The sequence below is a fragment of the Solanum tuberosum genome, unplaced genomic scaffold (assembly GCF_000226075.1).
Source record: "Solanum tuberosum cultivar DM 1-3 516 R44 unplaced genomic scaffold, SolTub_3.0 scf00432, whole genome shotgun sequence".
In the NCBI taxonomy this organism is placed as follows: Eukaryota; Viridiplantae; Streptophyta; class Magnoliopsida; order Solanales; family Solanaceae; genus Solanum; species Solanum tuberosum.
The window spans coordinates 100,979-107,296 of record NW_006239355.1 but is presented as its reverse complement, the minus strand read 5'-3'; positions in this window follow the sequence as shown (position 1 = coordinate 107,296).

Sequence of the window (6,318 nt, the reverse complement as noted above, 5' to 3'; positions counted from 1 at the left end):
GGAGAGGGAGGAGAGAGGCGAGCGAGAGAGTGGGAGAAAGGTGAATTGTATATGCATATTGGTTAGATAATTGTATATTATACATATGTATTTGTATATTCTGGTGAATTATACATATACAAATGTGACTAATTATACAAACTCGAAGTCAGCCCACGTAATTAATGTATAATGTTAGTCGCGAGTGATAATTATAGCAAATTATAGCTATGATGAGTAATTCAGTAGTATAAGTTTGCTTAACCGCATAATTTTTCCAAAAAAAAAAGGCTCACCACAAAATCAATTTTTTCTGCTGCTGTCCAATTGTATATTCTGAACCAAAGGTCGTGTACAAATGAAAAAGACCATCACCTTTTTTAATTGATAAAAAAAATCATGAAATAATTATAAACATTTATAAAAAGTTTCAGATTTTGAGATCTATGAATATCTCTCTTATATATGTCAAGATTCCATCCGCAGTTGATTGGGCGCACATGTGTATATATATATACACATATACCAACTGTTGATGGATGGGATCTTGACATACATATATAAAGGGTATCTATACCGTAATTAATTTTATAATTTCACAAATACCTTGCAAACAGGAACAAAAATGAAATGAGAGCAAATTAATAGCTTACATATAGTGGCACCACCACGTCTCGCTCAGTAGTTGGAGAAATCTAAAGGTAGACTCAAAAATAGAACAAATTGATTAACTCACTGAAGCAACTTTAGAATGGTAATAAAGAAAATGTGACTTAGTAATATCTATATATACTACAGGTTTTGGATATGCTGGTAGGAGAAATGTGCCCACTTTGAAGAATTTGGCTCCCCTTGGTTATATTTTTCTCAGTTTAGTTAAGTACACTTATAGATAAGAAGTATGTGTCATATTTTTAATTATTAAAGGTCAAGGTTATATTACATTGACAAGAATCGTAACCATAGTTAAGTCAATAAATTTTGGAAAGCTACTCTCCAAATTTGGTAAGAATAGGATATTTCGCGTATAAATTTGGAGATTCATTCATATCATTAATTTTATTTTATATTTTTATGTTTAAAAATTAAAATTTTGGAACATGAATCTACCAACATATAATCTGTTTAAATATATATATATATATATATATATATATGTCAAACCGCTAAGTCAAATAGAATCGACGAACCAAGTCAAATCGAAGAAAAAAATGACTTAGAGATTTGGTTTGGTGTCCATAGAAAGAATTAACTCCAACCTGGCATGGTTTTGAGGTTCACTCAAGATCCAGATTTTCTCTATGATTATTAATTACATTTACATAAGGAATATTTAACAAAGTAGAGTAGTACTTTGTGTAGACATTGAAATTTTGTAGGACTCTACAAGACGTGTTTAATGAGTTGGAACTCTATAAGGTGTGTTCAATTTCAATTAGAATTCTTAGAGGCTACTCAACCCTAAACCCTAGTTCATGCCTATATAAAGGGTACTATATTCCCTTGAAAAGGCATCTCGAATATCTCAAATATTCCACAAACTCATGGAATATTCATAAAGAGATCAAATACAAATCATCTTAATTCGAGAAATACGCCACTAACGGTCGTCAAATTATGTATATCAGGTCCAAATCATCTTAGTTTGAGAAATACGTCACTAACGACCCTCAAATTATGTAGATCAAGTCCAAATCATCATAGTTTGAGAAATACGCCACTAACGACCTTCAAATTATGTCAAAATCATCCTAGTTAGAGAAATACACCACTAACGTCCCTCAAATTATGTAGATTAAGTCCAAATCATCCTTAGTCAAGAAATACGCCACAAACGGCCCTCGAATTATGGATAAATATCTTATGAGAGAAGAATCAAGGGATCTACAGAATTGTATCCGCATTGATTTATCAATAAAATATTCATGTTTCTTCAGATTTTATTTGTGTGGTTTATTTATTTTTCATATGTTTAAAATTTGTTGCAAACAAATTGTCACTCCCAGTGGGACCAAATTTTGCCCTTCATCTCTTCTCTCTTAAATTAACTCTGAAAATCTAAAGCTACAAAGGTGGAAGAATGGGTACTTCAAGCCTCATCTTTAAGTTTCATCAAGTCTACACTCCAATAAGCCTTGAAGCAGGGGGCATTTGTAGACATTGAAATTTTGTAGGACTCTACAAGACGTGTTCAATGAGTTGGGACTCTATAAGATGTATAAGATGTGTTCAATTCCAATTAGAATTCTTGGAGGCTACTCAACCCTAAACCCTATTTCATGTCTATATAAGGGGTACTATATTCCCTTGAAAAGGCAACTCGAATATCTCAAATATTCCATAAACTCATGGAATATTCGTAAAGAGATCAAATCCAAATCATCTTAATTCGAGAAATACGCCACTAACGGCCCTCGAATTATGTAGATCAAGTCCAAATCATCTTAGTTTGTGAAATACACCACTAATGGCCGTCAAATTATGTAGATCAAGTCCAAATCATCATAGTTTGAGAAATTCGTCACTAACGGCCCTCAAATTATGTAGATCAAGTCAAAATCATCCTAGTTTGAGAAATACGCCACTAATGGTCCTCAAATTATGTAGATCAAGTCCAAATCATCCTAGGCCGAGAAATACGCCACAAACGGCCCTCGAATTATGGATAAATACCTTATGAGAGAAGAATCAAGGGATCAACATAATTGTATCCGCGTTGATATATTTATCAATAAAATATTCATGTTTCTTCAGAATTTATTTGTGTGATTTATTTATTTTCCATATGTTTAAAATTTGTTGCAAACAATTTGTATTCATTAATAGTCTTGTGAACTCTGTGGATCTTTGTTTGATAAAATAGATGATGGTTTCCTGTGTAGGCTTGAAAAAAAATCCAACCATTCTTAATTTGGTTTGATATTATAGAAAGATTAGATTGATATATATATATAAAAGCATAATATCAATGTTGGTTGACCAAAATATTTTCTAAATATTGAAAGATTTTATATCCTTTATGAGCTCCATATTAAAAATTTGATGTCCCTAACTTGAAATTTAAATTACTTAAATACCTTTATCCTAATTAAAAAAGAAGTTATTAACTTAAAAATTAATATATTGTTGTAAATATATTTATGTTAACTTCAAGGTATAATTACAAGATATATGTACTCTTTTTCCTTCACTAGAATTTTTTTCACGGGATTTTTCCTAGTAAGGTTTTAATGAGGTATTTTATCGGACATCCAAGGGGGAGTATTGTAAATATATTTATTTGGATGTCTATAACTTCAAGGTGTAATTACAACATAATGTATAGTAACTTCCACACCTCCATAACTTTCCCCCTTGATATTCCTCCATAACCTACATGGTTAATGTCTCCATAACTTTTGTGGTTAATGTCATGTTTTTTACTAACCTTTTGTATGACTTTATGTAATACTATAAATAGAGGCATTAGAGTTCATATTGGATACACTTGAAGATTTGGTGAACACTTGAAGACTTGGAATAATAAGAAAATCTCTCATCTCTATTGTCTCTATATTTCGAATGTTCTCATCTTATATATTTCTGGTCTAGTTTTGCTTTAGTTTTACAACATTTACTACTTAAATACCCTTATTCTATTAAAAAAGAATTGGAAAAATTTCAGAGACATTCCCTTACATTTTGCTTTATTTCACTGACCTATCCTCACGTTTTGTTTTGTTTCACTGACCTCGCCTCAGCCCTCATATATATTTGCAATATTATGACCACCTCCCTTAATTTACTTTGTTTTAACAACTACTTTATTATATTTATTACTAATGAAAATATAAAATATCTGGATCGATTTACCCTTTCTAAAAATCCCGCTCTATTAATTAATTATTATTTTATTAAAATCTCTCCTTCTTTGTAAACTGAAAACAAAATATCCAAAGTGCTTGCGAGGGGAGGATTCTCAAATTTTCCCAATTTTTTGAAAGGAAAACAACAGTCAGTTTGAAGATATTGTATCGTTATAAATGCATGTTAGAACATTAGAAAATAACATTCTATCTAACATATCTTCCGAAGAATATATTGTTTAGTGATTTTTCCTATAGGCCATCTTCCAAAAAAATCATAAGGGTAATGCTTATGCATATTAACAAGATTTCATAGTCACAAGACCTTTGAAGGTACACCATTTAGTAATATGTTCATCTATATCTATCTATATATCATCATACTTATTTTAGAAGTAATAACATCAATATATAGGCCATAACAAAGTGGTTGGAAACATAGTGTATTCCCAAGCTCAAGCCACTTAATTATTAGTATAAAATAAAATAATTATGTGTTTTATTTCAAAATTAGTATACCTTTTATCTCACATCAAACTAATCCTGAGAGATATAATATGCAATTAGAATCAGGGGAGGATTTAGGCATATTTAAGGTGTGTCACGTGACATGGCTTCATCGATTTTTTTTACCGAATATACCTATATAAAAATAAACTAAAGGGTAAAAGAATTGAAAGGACATCCCTTATAATAGAATGCACCTAGCTCAGATGGCACACGTGCCACATTCTGTGCGCAATGTAACGTGTTCAATTCCCTGGGGTTTTTTTTTACTCTGTTTTATTCACGTTTTAATTTTTTCTTTTCTTAAAATTATTAAATTTTTATTTTAAATTCAAAACAATAGGTCCCTTCATTAAAAACCTACACACCCACTCTAATTCATTCAAAATCTAACAACTTTTTTTTATTTTTAGAATTAATATAAAACCCAAAATCTCATTTATCAATTAGAATTATAGTTAAATAAAAATAGTGTTGACTCTTTAAATTGACTTGTGAGTTTGTTCAATTTTCTTTCCGTTCTTGTTCATCAATCATTGTTATTTGGTATCTCGAATCTCCACATCAGGTTAGTATTTTTTTGCTATTCTATTTTTTTATTATGTGCTTGAATTTTTATTTTTATTTGTTCATAATAATAATTTAATTTTTTACTATTTACTTGTTACAATGAAATAATTTAGAATTCATTAAATTGATTAAAATTGTCCGCAATCATATATTATTTGATCCTCAATTACTAATTGTGTAGATCACATCATATTAGTTTAAATTTTTAATGGAGAGGTATTATTCTAAAAAAAATTAAAAATGTTCAAAGCCAATTTTAACGACTCAAGCTTCAACTGACTTGGAAGAACAAGTTAATGAGTCAAACTTTATTTAATAATATGAAGATGTGAATGATTTAATTTAAAATTTTAAGATATTATCTAATTAAAAGAGGACTCAAATTTTTGGAGGCCTAAAACAAAACTTTCATTGATTTTCTTCTTGAGCTATTTTATTCCTTTAATGATGACACCGCTTAGAAAAAAAATTACATACGCCACCGATTAGAACTATATTTAAATCAATGATTCAATATGGAAAAATCCTATATAAAGGGATTATTAACAATTAAAAGCATTAGATTATTTTTGACGACTCTTGCCCAAAGATGATGAGTTGTACTTAATAAGTATTATTGAGATAATTTAGTTACAGTTTTAGACTTGATTAGAGAATTCTATATATGTATGTTGCTTCGTAGATATTTATGCTAGTATTTTCAGGTTAGAATTTAGATTAAAAAATTATAAAAAGATTTAGATTAAATGGACCATAAACCCAAAATAATTATATGTACATACCCAAATTCAAAGTAATTCAAAAAATACTCATTTTCTCATAAATAATTACAGCACATACACCCTTAATTAAGACTGATAATTTTTTCTTAACTGATACTAAATTTATATCATATACTGTATTGATATTATTAAAGTTGATAATTTCGATTAACTGATGCTAAATCGGTGTGTGTGTGTGTATATATATATATATATATATATTATTGATATCATTAAAGTTTCTTGTTCAGAAATACTCATTAGTCAATGATAATATAAGAGTATATGTATATTGTTGTGGTATCATTAAGGTTTCTTGTTCATAAACTACTCATTAGTCAATGATATTATAAAAGTATATGTATATTGTTGTGGTATCATTAATATGTCTTGTTCAGAAATTACTCATTAGTCAACGATACTATAAGAGTATATGTATATTGTTGTGGTATATATCATTAAGGTTTCTTGTTCAGAAATTACCATTAGTCAATTATACTATAAGAGTACACATATATTCTTATGGTATCATTAAAGTTTCTTGTTCAGAAATTACTCTAATAGTCAATGATACTATACGAGTATATATATACTCTTATAGTATCAATGACTAATGAATAATTTCTTAACAAGAAACCTTAATGATACCAATACAT